Source organism: Salvelinus namaycush, chromosome 27 (genome assembly GCF_016432855.1).
Source record: "Salvelinus namaycush isolate Seneca chromosome 27, SaNama_1.0, whole genome shotgun sequence".
NCBI lineage: Eukaryota > Metazoa > Chordata > Actinopteri > Salmoniformes > Salmonidae > Salvelinus > Salvelinus namaycush.
In genome coordinates, this window is record NC_052333.1 from 24,312,261 (window position 1) to 24,329,888 (window position 17,628).

A 17,628-nucleotide genomic window follows, 5' to 3' on the forward strand; every position below is an offset into this window, starting at 1 on the left:
GGTCTCACTTGATGCAGAAAAAGCGTTTGACCGCGTTGAGTGGGATTACCTAACAGCTACCCTTTATAGATTTGGCTTTGGCCCCAAATTCATTGCGTGGATAAAGATTCTTTATTTTTCCCCCATGGCTTCGGTACGGACTAACAACTTGTCCTCTGACTATTTTCCCTTGCACCGCGGATCCAGACAGGGCTGTCCACTCTCCCCCTTGTTGTTTGCTTTGGCAATCGAACCTCTCGCCATTGCACTACGCTCTAATGATGCCATTCAAGGAATAAGCAGGACGGGCTCAGAGCAGAAAGTCTCGCTATATGCGGATGACCTCCTTTTGTTTATCTCTAACCCTGATACCTCATTGCCACGCGCCTTATCTGTTCTTAAAAGGTTTGGATCAATCTCAGGGTACAAGCTGAATCTAGGCAAGAGTGAGCTTTTTCCTGTAAACAAGGCTGCTTTAAAGTGCTCTTTTACAAGTTCTCAGTTTAGGATTGTCCGGGATCAATTCACCTACTTGGGAGTTAAAGTGACAAGGAAATATTCAAATCTGTTTCAGGAAAACTTGGTTGCTCTAGCAGACAGTTTGAAACAATCTTTTACTTTTTGGAATGCGCTACCTCTTTCTCTTATCGGAAGGATTAATGTCATTAAAATGAGTGTGTTGCCCAAATTTCTATATTTATTTCAATGTTTACCCATTTTTATTCCAAAATCTTTTTTTATTTCACTGGATCAAACATTCATGCATTTTATTTGGGATGGCAAGGTACCACGGATTGGTAGAAAACATTTACAGAAGCCTAAGTCATTGGGGGGTTTAGCTCTACCAAATTTTCAGACATACTATTGGGCTGCAAATTTCAGAGCCCTTCTGTACTGGCTGCAGACTGATCCTACTGGCCCTAGACCAATCTGGGTCCAGATGGAGTCTGAATCGTGTAAACCTGCTGCACTTTCTTCTGTGTTGTGCTCGTCTCTCCCAGTGTCCCTAGGCAAAAGGTGTGTCAACCCAATTGTAAAGCAGTCTCTTAAAATTTGGAATCAGTTCCGTTTAGCCTTTGGCCTCCGAGGCTTTTCTCTATCAGGCCCAATCAATCAGAACATTTTATTTCCTCCATCTTTGAATGATGGGGCTTTTGGCATCTGGCACTCACTAGGCCTCTCCTCACTAGCCCAATTATTCTTTGATGATACATTTGCCTCTTTTGCTCAGCTACAGGAAAGGTTCAACCTCCCCCAATCCCACTTTTTCCGCTATCTCCAGACTAGGAACTTTGTCAGAGCTAACACACCTGAATTTCCCCATAGGCCTGCGAATACAGCTATAGAGAGCATCCTGGAGCTGAACAAGCTTCCTAGGGGCGCAATTTCAGATGTATATGCAATCATTCATGACTTACAGAACCCTTCTTTGGTGCCCTTAAAGACTCGATGGGAAAAGGATTTGGGGGAGGAACTTGGGGAAGACACCTGGGAATCTGTGCTGCGCAGGGTGCATTCGTCCTCTTTTAGCACTAGACACAGCCTCATTCAATTCAAGGTGGTTCACCGTATCCACTGGTCTGGGGCCAGACTTGGAAGAATATTCTCTGATTTTGATCCTACCTGTGTCAGATGTAAAATTGAACCAGCCACACTGTTGCATATGTTCTGGGGCTGTCATAAACTGTCAGGTTTCTGGGAATTAATATTTAAATGTTTCTCTGATATATATAACACTGTTATAGATCCCTCTCCCCTTACAGCCCTTTTTGGAGTACTGCCCATAGGTACCCCCCTGTCAAGAATCCAGTCGGACACTGTTGCTTATACAACTCTTTTAGCTAGACGGCTAATACTACAGAACTGGAAGATGGCAGCTCCCCCATCTTATAAATATTGGGTGAGAGATGTGTTGTGCTCTCTGAAACTAGAAAAAATTAAATTCAATTCACGTGGGAACCCCAAACTGTTTAATGAGGCTTGGGCTCCATTCCGGTCTTACTTTAAACAGTCCATCCTCTGATGGCATTCCTATTAAAACCAAAATAAGTCTGTATTTGACCCCCCTGTGACTTAGGGGTTGGATGAGCATTTCTCTGTGTTTTTTTCTGGGGTGGGGGTGGGGGGCATTAAGGTTGATGTGCTTATTGATTGTGACCTGTGGATGCCTTGTTCATCCTGCCCGGGCAGAGACTAAGGTGTGAGCTTGTTTTTCCCAGTTATTTTTATTTTTTAATTCTGTTCACGCCTACATAAAATTATTATTATTCATTTTTTATTTTAAAGCATTGTAACTTTTTATTTTTGGTCCAGTGGATGGTCGGTCTGTGGCCTTGACTGTCTGTGAGTGGTTGCATTTCTCCACCCCATCCCTTGACTGTTTACAGGAACAATGGTGAGGTGTTTGCTCTGTCCCTATACTATAGATTGCCCTTTAACCTTTTGTAGCCTTCTGCCTGGTGTGTTTAACTTGTCTAAAGTATGGTATCTTTAAAGTTATTTTTTTTATATGTATTATTTGTATTTTTTCTAGTTGAGTATATTATTTATATTGCTTTGTCTTGTCTGTGTGTGTAAAACTTAATAAACAGAGTTTTCAAAGAAATTGGCATATATGAACCACATTCAAGATTTTTCCCCCCCATTTTCAGAATAATTTAAATACATGCTTGTCTCATTGTTGAGGGTAAAGAGTTTGAGGAGAATGATTCCTCAAATACGGAAAGAAAGAGAGGAGAGAGTTGATCTGAGAATTTTTTAAAGAAATTGCTCGGAAATCTGTCGGGTCCAAGGGTTTTACTACACTGTATAGATTTAATTGCCAACACAATCTCTTCTACAAAGAAGTGTTATTCTAATTCAGACGCTATCTCGGGTTCAACTGTAGGAATATCTAAGTTCTCAAAGAAGGTGTCGAGTAAGGTAGCATTACCAGCAGATTCTGAAGTGTATAATTGTGAGTTGTCAGGTATGCGTAAATGGCTGTAAGAGAATCAGGTGCAGGAGAGAAGATATTGGGTAGCCAACGGAGCCTTTTATTTAGGCGAACCAAAAGCACACGGCAAATTAAACAAAAAATAACAATTCAGGTTAACATAACCCAGCGCAACAGACTAACGTGCGCATAACAATAAACAGAATAAACAATACCACACAAAAACATGGGGGAAACATAGGGTTAAATACACAACACATAATGAGGGAAATGAGAACCAGGTGTGTGGGAAAACAAGACAAGACAAATGGAAAATGAAAAATGGATCGGTGATGGCTAGAAGACCGGCGACATCGACCGCCGAGCACCGCCCGAACAAGGAGAATTCAGTAGAAGTCGTGACATGAGTAAAAGTTATGAAAGCATGAATTGACCACTAAATGATCAATACATTTGTTATCCAGCTCGTCAGTTATCTCATTGCATTTCCTTAATCTTGCGCTGTACGAAACGATTTGGCCCCTTAGATAAGCCTTCAAGGATTCCCATACTGCTGTAGGAGACATTCCAGGGGTTTGATTAAGCTGGAGAAATAGCTCAATTTGAGATTATATAAAAGCAACAAAGGTTTCTTCTGATAGCAGTAGTGAGTTAAGCCGCCAAGGGCGATAATTAGGCTGTGTATTTGCAGTGGTGGAAAAAGTACTCAATTGTTATACTTGAGTAAAACTAAAGATACATTAATAGAAAATGACTCAAGTAAAAGTAAAAGTCACCCATTAAAATACTACTTCAAATCAAATCAAATTTTATTTGTCACATGTACCGAATACAACAGGTGTAGATCTTACAGTGAAATGCTTACTTACAAGCCCTTAACCAACAACGCAGTTTAAAGAAAATACCTTAAAAAAGTAAGAGATAAGAATAAAAAATAATTAAAATGCAGCAGTAAATAACAATAGCGGAGCTACAGTTGAAGTCGGAAGATTACATACACCTTAGCCAAATACATTTAAACTCAGTTTCACAATTCCTGACATTTAATCCTAGTAAAAATTCCCTGTCTTAGGTCATTTAGGATCACCACGTTATTTTAAGAATGTGAAATGTCAGAATAATAGTAGAGAGAATGATTTATTTCAGCTTTTATTTCTTTCATCACATTCCCAGTGGGTCAGAAGTTTACACTCAATTAGTATTTGGTAGCATTTCCTTTAAATTGTTTAAAGGCACAGTCAACTTAGTGTATGTAAACTTCTGACCCACTGGAATTGTGATACAGTGAATTATAAATGAAATAATCTGTCTGTAAACAATTGTTGGAAAGATTACTTGTGTCATGCACAAAGTAGATGTCCTAACCGACTTGCCAAAACTATAGTTTGTACTTCTTACGGCTGAAATCCCGTTAATGGGATCGACTTGACAACAGCCAGTGAAAGTGCAGGGCGCCAAATTCAAACAACAGAAATCTCATAATTAAAATTTCTCAAACATACAAGTATTTTACACCATTGTAAAGACAAACTTGTTTTTAATCCCACCACAGTGTCCGATTTCAAAAAGGCTTTACGACGAAAGCACACCATCTGATTATGTTAGGTCAGTACCTAGTCACAGAAAAACACAGCCATTTTTCCAGTCAAAGAGAGGAGTCACAAAAAGCAGAAATAGAGATAAAATGAATCACTAACCTTTGATGATCTTCATCAGATGACACTCATAGGACTTCATGTTACACAATACATGTATGTTTTGTTCGATAAAGTTCATATTTATATCCAAAAATCTTAGTTTACATTGGCGCGTTATGTTCAGTAATGTTTTGCCTCCAAAACATCCGGTGATTTTGCAGAGAGCCACATCAATTTACAGAAATACTCATAATAAACATTGATAAAAGATACAAGTATTATACATGGAACTTTAGATAAACATCTCCTTAATGCAACGTTCCAACCCGAGAATTACATTGACTTCAGATGTGCGATGGAACAGAGCTCCCTCTCGTGTGAACGTGCATGGTCAGAGCATGGTCAGGTCATGATAGACCAACCGGAGAATTACATTGACTTCAGATGTGCGATGGAACAGAGCTCCCTCTCATGTGAACGCGCATGGTCAGGTCATGATAGACCTGACTAATTCCTGTCTCCTTCGGCCCCACTTCACAGTAGAGGCATCAGACAAGGTTCTACAGACTGTTGACATCTAGTGGAAGCCGTAGGAAGTGCAAACTCATCCATATCCCACTGTGTATTCAATAGGGGCTTGGTTGAAAATCGACCAACCTCAGAATTCCCACTTCCTGCTGGGATTTTTTCTCAGGTTTTTGCCTGCCATATGAGTTCTGTTATACTCACAGACATCAATCAAACAGTTTTAGAAACTTCAGAGTGTTTTCTATCCACTACAACTAATAATAATATGCATATATTAGCAACTGGGACTGAGGAGCAGGCAGTTTACTATGGGCACCTCTGGGCACCTTTCATCCAAGCTACTCAATACTGCCCCTGCAGCCATAAGAAGTTAAAATTAAACATGTATGGAAACAGCTGAAATAACATTCCTCAGTTAGCAGGCTCAAGCAAGCTAAAACCCACATGGTAGCAAAAACTAACTAGCAGAAATTGTTAACAAGATAGAAATGATTTAAACACACTTTGCTGTAGGCTACTATTTACTAGTTAACAAAAAATCATGTATGTCATATAAAATCTATTCACCCCACACAGTATTGTAATCAACACTTACCAGAAAGCATGTAGTCCTTGGCTCAGACAGTGTAGTAGTGTGTATCCCACAAAAAAGGTTCACTGTTATAAGCTAACTTTTGTGATTAATTTAAGCCATATTCCCCAAATTCCAGGGCTTAATTTCCCATGGAAAATTTTCTGAAAAATTCCTGAAATTTACCGGAAAGTTTCCGACCCTTTGCAACCCTACCATGCATAGATAATAATAGAGAGTAGCAGCTGCATAGAAGGGGGAGGCAAATAGTCTGGGTAGCCATTTGATTAGATGTTCAGGAGTCTTATGGCTTGGGGGTAGAAGCCGTTTAGAAGCCTCTTGGACCTAGATTTGGCGCTCCAGTACCGCTTGCCGTGCGGTAGCAGAGAGAACAGTCTATGACTAGGGTGCCTGGAGTCTTTGACAATTTTTAGGGCCTTCCTCTGACACTGCCTGGTATAGAGGTCCTGGATGGCAGGAAGCTTGGCCCCAGTGATGTACTGGGCTGTACGCACTACCCTCTGTAGTGCCTTGCGGTCTGTGGCCGAGCAGTTGCCATACCAGGCAGTGATGCAACCTGTCAGGATGCTCTCAATGGTGCAGCTGTAGAACCTTTTGAGGATCTGAGGACGCATGCCAAATCTTTTCAGTCTCCTGAGGGGGAGACTGTCTTGGTGTGCTTGAGTAAAAGTCTAAAACTATTTGGTTTTAAATGTATTTGGTTTTAAATGTTCAAAAGTAAATGGAATTGCTAAACATGTACTTCAGTATCAAAAGTAAAAGTATACATCTTTTTAACTTCCTTATATGAAGGAAACCAGATGACACAATTGTGGGAATGTTTTTTTAATTTACTTTTACGGATAGCCAGGGGCACACTCCAACACTCAGACATAATTTACAAACTAATCATTTGTGTTTAGTTCTCTACAGTCATGGCCAAATGTTTTGAGAATGTCTGCTGTCTCAGTTTGTATGATGGCAATTTGCATATACTCCAGAATGTTATGAAGAGTGATCAGATGAATTGCAATTAATTGCAAAGTCCCTCTTTGCCATGCAAATGAACTGAATTCCCAAAAAACATTTACACTGTATTTCAGCACAACACATCATGTCAGTGATTCTCTCGTTAACACAGGTGTGAGTGTTGACGAGGACAAGGCTGGAGATCACTCTGTCATGCTGATTGAGTTCGAATAACAGACTGGAAGCTTCAAAAGTAGGGTGGTGCTTGGAATCATTGTTCTTCCTCTGTCAACCATGGTTACCTGCAAGGAAACACGTGCCGTCATCATTGCTTTGCACAAAAAGGGCTTCACGGGCAAGGATATTGCTGCCAGTAAGATTGCACCTAAATCAACCATTTATCGGATCATCAAGAACTTCAAGAAGAGCGGTTCAATTGTTGTGAAGAAGGCTTCAGGGCGCCCAAGAATGTCCAGCAAGCGCCAGGACCGTCTCCTAAAGTTGATTCAGCTGCGGGATCGGGGCACCACCAGTACAGAGCTTGCTCAGGAATGGCAGCAGGCAGGTGTGAGTGCATCTGCATGCACAGTGAGGCAAAGACTTTTGGAGGATGGCCCGGTGTCAAGAAGGGCAGCAAAGAAGCCACTTCTCTCCAGGAAAAACCTCAGGGACAGACTAATATTCTGAAAAAGGTACAGGGATTGGACTGCTGAGGACTGGGGTAAAGTCATTTTCTCTGATGAACCCCCTTTCCGATTGTTTGGGGCATCTGTAAAAAAGCTTGTCCGGAGAAGACAAGGTGAGTACTACCATCAGTCCTGTGTCATGCCAACAGTAAAGCATCCTGAGACCATTCATGTATGGGGTTGCTTCTCAGCCAAGGGAGTGGGCTCACTCACAATTTTTCCTAAGAACACAGCCATGAATAAAGAATGGTACCAACACATCCTCTGAGAACTTCTCCCAACCATCCAGGAACAGTTTGGTGACGAACAATGCCTTTTCCAGCATGATGGAGCACCTTGCCATAAGGCAAAAGTTTGGGTCCATGGCCAGGAAACTCCCCAGACCTTAATCCCATTGAGAACTTGTGGTCAATCCTCAAGAGGCGGGTGGACAAACAAAAACCCACAAATTCTGACAAACTCCAAGCATTGATTATGCAAGAATGGGCTGCCATCAGTCAGGATGTGGCCCAGAAGTTAATTGACAGCATGCCAGGGCAGATTGCAGAGGTCTTGAAAAAGAAGGGTCAACACTGCAAATATTGACTCTTTGCATCAACTTCATGTAATTGTCAATAAAAGCCTTTGACACTTATGAAATACTTGTAACTATACTTCAGTATTCCATAGTAACATCTGACAAAAATATCTAAAGACACTGAAGCAGCAAACTTTGTGGAAATATTTTTTTTGTGTCATTCTCAAAACTTTTGGCCACGAATGTAGTGAGTCCGCCAGATTAGAGGCCGTAGGGATGACCAGGGATGTTCTCTTGATAAGTATGTGAATTGTACCATTTTCCTGTCAAAATGTAACGAGTACTTTTGGGTGTCAAGGAAAATGTATGGAGTAAAACGTACATTATTTTATTTAGGAATGCAGTGAAGTAAAAGTACAAATTGCCATAAAAAAAATCGTAAAGTACAGATACACAAAAAAAACTACTTAAGTAGGACTACAAAGCATTTTTACTTAAGTACTTTACACCACTGTGTATTTGTAGTGTAAGTAGTTTCATAGTAAGAGGAGAATGATCCGAAATGACTATAGCTTGGTAATCACACTCCGTGACAAGTGGCAGAAATCTATTGTCTTGGAATAAGTAGTCTATACATGAATAAGTTGTCTATACGTGAGAAGGTATTATTAACTGGTGAGAAAAAAGAATACTCCCTAGCTGTGTTTTTACTAATTAAAATGGCTGCTCCTCTAGTTGGAATTATGATTGACCGTTCCACCCTCCTTTTAAACGAGAGTTGTCGAAAGTGCGGAGATGTGTCTCCTGAAGAAAGGTGATTTACATGAGAAATATCCCTTTTACGTTTCACTGGGTGATTTAAAGATGTAACATTCCAGGTAACAGAAGTGAGCGAGCAACCAGCTGCCCCTCTTATGATATTAGGCCTAGCCATATAAAGTCAGGTGGGAAAAGGATAGATGCCAGATTACAATAACAACTGATCGATTAAACATTTGCACAAAAATAGCAAATAAATAACCCAAAAGTTGAAGAATAAAAAACATAAACAAGCAATACTCTGAAGTCTGGTATGAAAAAGAAAACCCAACGTGGTCATAGAACAAGCTAACCGCTAATCCCCATGTCACGGATCCCTCCGGAACTTTCATTGCGCAAACCTGTCCCTTATTCCCACTGATTAGTACTTGTATAAGTGTGCCCTTTAGTTTCCATTGGGCTGTCCATTATTGTTACAATGTCCATTGGTGCGTGTGAGTACCTGTGCTGTGTGTTTTGGCTTTCGTGCCCTTGTGGATTGCGCAGATGATTACGGGCCTTCCACCCATCCTCTCTGTCCCTCACACTGGCCTGCCACCCCTCCTCTCTGTCCCTCGCGCTGGCCTGCCACCCCTCCTCTCTCTCCCTCGCGCTGGCCTTCCACCCCTCCTCTCTGTCCCTCGCGCTGGCCTTCCACCCCTCCTCTCTCTCCCTCGCGCTGGCCTTCCACCCCTCCTCTCTCTCCCTCTCGCTGGCCTCTCCCTCGCGCTGGCCTTCCACCCCTCCTCTCTGTCCCTGACGCTGGCCTTCCACCCCTCCTCTCTGTCCCTGACGCTGGCCTTCCACCCCTCCTCTCTCTCCCTCGCGCTGGCCTTCCACCCCTCCTCTCTCTCCCTCTCGCTGGCCTCTCCCTCATGCTGGCCTTCCAGCCCTCCTCTCTCTCCCTCTCGCTGGGCTCTCCCTCGCGCTGGCCTTCCACCCCTCCTCTCTTTCCCTGACGCTGGCCTTCCACCCCTCCTCTCTCTCCCTCGCGCTGGCCTTCCACCCCTCCTCTCTCTCCCTCCCTCTCGCTGGCCTCTCCCTCGCGCTGGCCTTCCACCCCTCCTCTCTCTCCCTCTCGCTGGCCTCTCCCTCGCGCTAGCCTTCCACCCCTCCTCTCTACTCCCTCGCGCTAGCCTTCCACCCCTCTCTACTCCCTCGCGCTGGCCTGCCACCCCTCCTCTCTACTCCCTCTCGCTGGCCTCTCCTTCGCGCTGGCCTGCCTGCTCTGTCTCTTAGATAATGATGCAAATGTGTGTTCATTCTTTGGTCTGTTGCATGTAGAATATCCTAGCCTATTCATGGCACGGGTGTTGCAGGGATAGAGGTACAGTATCTTCGGGACAGTCTTGCGAGCACGGGGTAGCCTACATTTTTGCCTCATAATATGAAAATACTGTAGGCTACCGGTAGCCTTTAACCCTTTTCAGACATAACAGAATGTGGCTCTGTGAAAGTGCCTCAGCTACGGCATGTTTGTTTGTCTCTCTGTTAGGATAGGCTACATTACGGATTTTTAAATGCCAACAGGAAACCTTCTCAGGAGATATGAACAGGCATTTTATTTGTCTGTAAAGGAATAAGGCTTCTGAAGCTGGACTAACATCCATCACTAAGCGACCAGAACTGTCAATCAAATCATCTTGAGCTACTGCACGCAGCCTGCCTGCAGACCACTCTCTCCTAAAAAAGTACTTTAAAGTTTATTAAATACTGTGACCTAACAAGACATTTAGTAGAAATAAAACACATCTAGTTATCATACCATAAAAAACTGCTGATCAGTGCTGTTTTCCATTTGACTTATTTATTAATTTAGAAATGTGTGCAGCAGGATAAAATCTCTGGAGATTGACTGAAGGTTTTGAAATGTTCTGGATAGGCTACCAATATATCTAAAAATAAACATTGCCCGTATCTCAGCAACCAAAGCACAGTGCTGAGAGAGAGAGAGTCCCCTAAGCAAGCTGGTCCTGGGGCTCTGTTCACAAACCCAAACACACCCCACAGAGCCCCAGGACAGCAACACAATTAGACCCAACCAAATCATGAGAAAAAAAAAAGATAATTACTTGACAGATTGGAAAGAATTAACAAAAAAACTGAGCAAACTAGAATGCTATTTGGCCCTAAACCGAGAGTACACAGTGGCAGAATACCTGACCACTGTGACTGACCCAATCTTAAGGAAAGCTTTGACTATGTACAGACTCAGTGAGCATAGCCTTGCTATTGCGAAAGGCAGCCGAAGGCAGACCTGGCTCTCAAGAGAAGACAGGCTATGTGCACACTGTCCACAAAATGAGGCGGAAACTGAGCTGCTAACCTTACTAACCTCCTGCCCAATGTATGACCATATTAGAGACACATATTTCCCTCAGATTACACAGATCCACAAAGAATTTGAAAACGAACCCGATTTTGATTAACTCCCATATCTACTGGGTGAAATACCACAGTGTGCCACCACAGCAGCAAGATTTGTGACCTGTTGCCACAAGAAAAGGTCATCCAGTGAAGAACAAACACCATTGTAAATACAACCCATATGTATGCTTATTTATTTTCCCTTTTGTTCTTTAACCATTTGTACACCGTTACAACACTGTATATAGACATAATGACATTTGTAATGTCTTTGTTCTTTAGGAACTGTAACGATTGTTCTCCTCCTCGTCTGAGGAGGAGCAGGGATCGGACCAAAACGCAGCTTTTGTGGAGTACATAATGAATTTATTCAAACAAGACGAACACGAAGCACACTTGAATAAATTACAAAATAACAAAAACGACGTAGACCGACCTGGACATGAGAACTTACATAACACGAAGAACGCACAAACAGGAACAGACTAAACAAACGAAACAGTCCCGTGTGGTACATACACAAACACGGAAGACAATCACCCACAAACAAACAGTGTGAACAGCCTACCTTTATATGGTTCTCAATCAGAGGAAACGTCAAACACCTGTCCCTGATTGAGAACCATATAAGGCTAATTACCAATGAACCTAAACATAGAAACACATAACATAGACTGCCCACCCAGCTCACGTCCTGACCAACTAAACAAAGCTAAACAAAGGAAAATAAGGTCAGGAACGTGACAGGAACATCTGTGAGTGTAATGTTTACTGTTCATTTTCATTGTTTATTTCACTTTTGTATATTATCTACTTCACTTACTTTAGCAATGTTAACATATGTTTCCCATGACAATAAAGCCCTTAAATTGAATTGCGTGTGAGTGTGAGTGTGAGAGACATGGTCCATTTAAAATGCATTACATTTTTGTTATTTGGCAGACACTCTTAGCCAGAACAACTTACAAAACCAGTGCTGAATAACTGCCCACAAATGGATAAAAAATGTAATCTTTGGAAAACCAAGTAATCTGTACAAATTAATACTTTGTGCATTTTTATGTATGTAAAAGCTTTTTCCAATATGAAATCGTTCTGGGACTGAGGTGGGAACAGTTAGCTGAATCAGAAGAAATTGTGCCCTAGGTGGATGTTAGCTGCAGTAAATTTAGTGAGTCAAGACTTATTCTATTTCAAAGCACCAGCAAGAGAAAGAAAGAGTTGACTACAAAAAATGGCACCAAAGTAGCTAGGTCTATAGTTATCTAAGGTTTGTGGCCTTCGGAGTCATTATTTAGTCAATAGTGCAAAATGTCATTATGCATCATGAAATGAATGAAATAAACATACCATATTCTCAGTGCCTTCATAACAGCCTGTTGTACCCCTATCTAAGATGGCCTTTTGATAGCAGACTTGGAGCTTAGTCACACAAAACATTTCACAACGAGCAGAAGTCTTGTTTTGTTCTGATAGTTCATTTTCCAAGCTCGGGTTTAATAGTGTTATTTAATATGGCCTCGATCATCATCACGGCAACGTTGACATACTAAAATAAAGGCACACAAACACACACACAAAGGCCACCAGATGTTGTTTTCATTCAAAATAATTGGACTTTTTGTTTGGTAGCCTTATCATATTACATTAAGATGAAGCTAAACCAATAGGGGAAAACACTGTATGTGTGTGTGTGTGTGTGTGTGTGTGTGTGTGTGTGTGTGTGTGTGTGTGTGTGTGTGTGTGTGCCTGTCACCAAAACACTACAATCGCCTCATGCAGTGTACAGAGAGAAACCCTGCTGTGTGTTCCAAAAGAGCACAACTTGAAGGTTCCAGTTGTGGTTAACAGAATTACAGCAGACTGCCGATCACAGAGATAGATTTCCCTAGAGATAGATCACAGAGATAGATTTCCCTAGAGATAGATCACAAAGATATATTTCCCTAGAGATAGATCACAGAGATAGATTTCCCTAGAGATAGACCACAGAGAGATTTCCCTAGAGATAAATCATAGAGATAGATTTCCCTAGAGATAGATCACAGAGATAGATTTCCCTAGAGATAGATCACAGAGATAGATTTCCCCAGAGATAGATTTCCCTAGAGATAGATCACAGAGATAGATTTCCCTAGAGATAGATCACAAAGATATATTTCCCTAGAGATAGATCACAGAGATAGATTTCCCTAGAGATAGACCACAGAGATAGATTTCCCTAGAGATAAATCATAGAGATAGATTTCCCTAGAGATAGATCACAGAGATAGATTTCCCTAGAGATAGATCACAGAGATAGATTTCCCCAGAGATAGATTTCCCTAGAGATAGATCACAGAGATAGATTTCCCTAGAGATAGATCACAGATATAGATTTCCCTAGAGATAGATCACAGAGATAGATTTCCCTAGAGATAGATCACAGAGATAGATTTCCCTAGAGATAGATTTCCCTAGAGATAGATCACAGATATAGATTTCCCTAGAGATAGATCATAGAGATAGGTTTCCCTAGAGAAAGATCACAGAGATAGATTTCCCTAGAGATAGATCATAGAGATAGATTTCCCTAGAGATAGATCATAGAGATAGATTTCCCTAGAGATAGATTTCCCTAGAGATAAATACTAAGTGAATTAAATGGTAATAAAGTGGTAAATCTTGAGATCATTCATGTTTAATAATATGACCAACTCCTCTCAGGTATACCTAAATATCTCTGAAAATAATCAGGTTCTTGAAGTTGGAGACGCCTTTTCTAGACTCCCTAGACTAGACCTGTGTCTGTAACGGCCCTATGGGCCCTGGTCAAAAGTAGTGCACTACAGGTAACAGGGTGCTATTTGGTGAGTAGTCCAGGTCTAATGTTCACTAGGTAGTAGTCCAAGTCTAATGTTCTCTAGGTAGTAGTCCAGGTCTAATGTTCTCTATGTAGTAGTCCAGGTCTGATGTTCTCTAGGTAGTAGTCCAGGTCTAATGTTCTCTAGGTAGTAGTCCAGGTCTGATGTTCTCTATGTAGTAGTCCAGGTCTAATGTTCTCTATGTAGTAGTCCAGGTCTGATGTTCTCTATGTAGTAGTCCAGGTCTGATGTTCTCTATGTAGTAGTCCAGGTCTGATGTTCTCTAGGTAGTAGTCCAGGTCTAATGTTCTCTAGGTAGTAGTCCAGGTCTAATGTTCTCTAGGTAGTAGTCCAGGTCTAATGTTCTCTAGGTAGTAGTCCAGGTCTAATGTTCACTAGGTAGTAGTCCAAGTCTAATGTTCTCTAGGTAGTAGTCCAGGTCTAATGTTCTCTGGGTAGTAGTCCAGGTCTAATGTTCTCTAGGTAGTAGTCCAGGTCTAATGTTCTCTAGGTAGTAGTCCAGGTCTAATGTTCTCTAGGTAGTAGTCCAGGTCTAATGTTCTCTATGTAGTAGTCCAGGTCTAATGTTCTCTATGTAGTAGTCCAGGTCTAATGTTCTCTATGTAGTAGTCCAGGTCTAATGTTCTCTATGTAGTAGTCCAGGTCTAATGTTCTCTATGTAGTAGTCCAGGTCTGATGTTCTCTAGGTAGTAGTCCAGGTCTAATGTTCTCTATGTAGTAGTCCAGGTCTGATGTTCTCTATGTAGTAGTCCAGGTCTGATGTTCTCTAGGTAGTAGTCCAGGTCTAATGTTCTCTAGGTAGTAGTCCAGGTCTAATGTTCTCTAGGTAGTAGTCCAGGTCTAATGTTCTCTAGGTAGTAGTCCAGGTCTAATGTTCTCTAGGTAGTAGTCCAGGTCTAATGTTCTCTAGGTAGTAGTCCAGGTCTAATGTTCACTAGGTAGTAGTCCAAGTCTAATGTTCTCTAGGTAGTAGTCCAGGTCTAATGTTCTCTAGGTAGTAGTCCAGGTCTAATGTTCTCTAGGTAGCAGCCCAGGTCTGAATAAGGAAGTTGGCTGGGCAGGTCTCATCTTTCAGAGACTGAGGAGAACTGCCTGACCCAGCCACCCACCCAGCCAGTGTGTGTGTGTGTGTGTGTGTGTGTGTGTGTGTGTGTGTGTGTGTGTGTGTGTGTGTGTGTGTGTGTGTGTGTGTGTGTGTTAACCCAGCACACCAGGGGGTGTATTCTACTCAGTGAGATGAATAGTTCAAACTTCAAAACGTACATTGCAGATAGAAATGTACGTAGAAATGTAATGACTAGAGCTGGCATGGTCCCTGTTCCCTATTCTACATTCATGTTTGTTGAAGACATTTCTATCTGAGCGTTCTGTAATGTTTCCCCGTTCCTGAACAGGCTCCATGTGGTTCTTAGAAAGCATAGACCAGATACTAATTTAGGCACACGCACACCAGAGGAGGCTGGTGGGAGGAGCTATAGGAGGACAGGCTCATTGTGATGGCTGGAATGGAATAAATGGATCGGTATCAAACACATGGAAACCACTTTTGACTCGGTTCCATTTATTCTGTAATTGGGGGATCTGAATCTTGATTGGCTTACTCCTTTGTCTGATCGTCTTAAATCAGCAGGTATTGATCTGAAATTAGTCCAACTGATTTCTGAGCCCACTCGTTTCAATGTAATCAACTCTGATTGATCTCATACTTAGAAATAACCCTCATAAATACTCAACTAGTGGTGTATTTGCTATGGACCTCAGTGATCACTGTTCCATAGTCTGTCAGAAACACAAAGTTGCCTAAAACTAAACCACACCTTATCACTAAGAAACACTTCCACGTGCAAGGGTTCTGACATGACCTTCACCATTCTAACTTGCTCTTGAACCATTTTATAGTATGTTTATCAACGTATCTGATAAACATGCTCCTATGAAGAGATGAAGAATGAAAGAGCCAACCCATGGTTCACACCTGAACATGCCGAGTTCATTTAGCAAAATAACAGACCTTGGTCTGAAGCCAGACACACTGTTAGCTCTACTGACTGGCTCACCTTCAGACAACTTAGAATCAAATGTACTGCGTCCATAAAAAGGGCTAAGTCATTAATTCCATTTCTGACCATGTGTGTGTGCTGTTTAGCTGAGGCCGGGGAAAGGCGCTGAAGTGAAGCTGACTGCTGTGGTCTCCTCTTTCCTCTCTGTATTGGCAGAGCTGAGGAGACCCTGGCATGCTGTGAGGCACTCTGTGTGTGTGTGTGTGTGTGTGTGTGTGTGTGTGTGTGTGTGTGTGTGTGTGTGTGTGTGTGTGTGTGTGTGTGTGTGTGTGTGTGTGTGTGTGTGTGTGTGTTTGAGGTGTTGGACGCTGGCTAGCTGTCTGAGCATTGTGCAACAAAAGGCCATTCTTACCAGAGGGAGGTAGGGAGAGAGGGATAGAGAGAGGGAGGGAGGGAGCCGAGGAGTCTCCAGGCCGGGTTGAGGAGCTGCCGAGCCCCGCCAGACAGAGCCCTGGAAGAACAAGAAAACCAGAGGAGAAATATCAGATTCTATTATACACACTGGTGCCTGGGCTCATCAAGACTACATGTCTCTTAATCAATCATAACAGTGTTTACATTCAAATACGTACAAAGAGGTAGACGTGTGTGGTGCTATAATCCAAAACAATGTTCATGGATAGGCCTAATCCTCAACAAGCACATGCATAAACAAATAAATGTACTACCAAGCAAATAGATTTAGAAAATTTTTCAAAAACAATACATTAGGGACAGCGAGGATGTAAAGGCTTTGGAAAGATCTCCATTTAAGGGAGGAAAGCATTGGCCGTTTTCATTGAACACTACACTATCACACACACAAATACACACAGTCTAATGAATTGGGCCGCTGCAAGTACTGACACTTTAAACGTTCTACTGTTTGAGTACTGGCACCTTTTTTCATTCCACTTCAAGCACTGGGTAACAGTAACACGTATGAAGGCACTGCAACTACGAGGCTTTAAAAAGACTATATGAAGACATATGTGCAGTGACACGCTGGATGTGTGGAGTAGTAGCTCTCAGACATGCTTTACGACATCATTAACCTCTGGTGTTGAACATAATCATATATACTTCTGCAGAAAGAAAAGGAGGAGGGGAGCAGACTAAAGGTCTTCATGGAACCACCTGTACCTGAATACCCTGAAACCCGATTTCGGACCCAGGCGGGTTCTAAATAATGTCACGGTCGGGGTCGGATCTGATATATTTTCACAGGACCTCAGGTATGTGTAATTTTAACTGACTTGTCCGGGAGGACCCGTACAGATCCAATGTGACTGCTGCAGTAGAGAGAGAGAGAAATTGTATAATTTATGCTGCTACTCTTGCTTTTCACGAGAGTAGAGCGTGTAGCTTGTTCATGACCAATCATAAGTCATCAAAGCGGCAATTGGCTACAGTCATAGAGCCTCTGTGTGTGGCAAAAGTTAGTAGATATCTAATCAATGGAAGATGGAATTAAAATGATGGAATTACAAGTTAAAGGAGGATAGGCTACAGCAACCAACAGCTGTACTTAATATTCTGAATGGAGTTGTTGTTGTTTGTAACTGTGTAGGACGCGAAAGCGCATGCAGCCTCAGTTAGCCTAGCTAGCTAGCTTCTCCCGGTTTGATGCAGTCAAGACAGGTACTTTGTAATCATATTGGATGATAAATAACCTAGCTATGTCAGCTATTAGTCTACTATAGCGCGAGTCAGCATGGTTGGTTGCTGTCTCTCATCT

At 42.1% G+C, this 17,628-nt stretch overlaps 1 protein-coding gene across 6 annotated transcripts in view; it reads right to left on the reverse strand.

Annotated features, from left to right (window-relative positions):
- LOC120022860 (thyroid hormone receptor beta) overlaps positions 1-17,628 on the reverse strand; it is a 147,626-nt gene that overhangs the window by 52,203 nt on the left and 77,795 nt on the right. For all 6 annotated transcript variants that reach the window (XM_038966905.1, XM_038966904.1, XM_038966899.1 and 3 more), the window contains exon 2: positions 16,264-16,362. The gene's annotated coding sequence lies outside the window, so the exon portion shown is untranslated. The remainder of the gene's footprint in view (positions 1-16,263; positions 16,363-17,628) is intronic.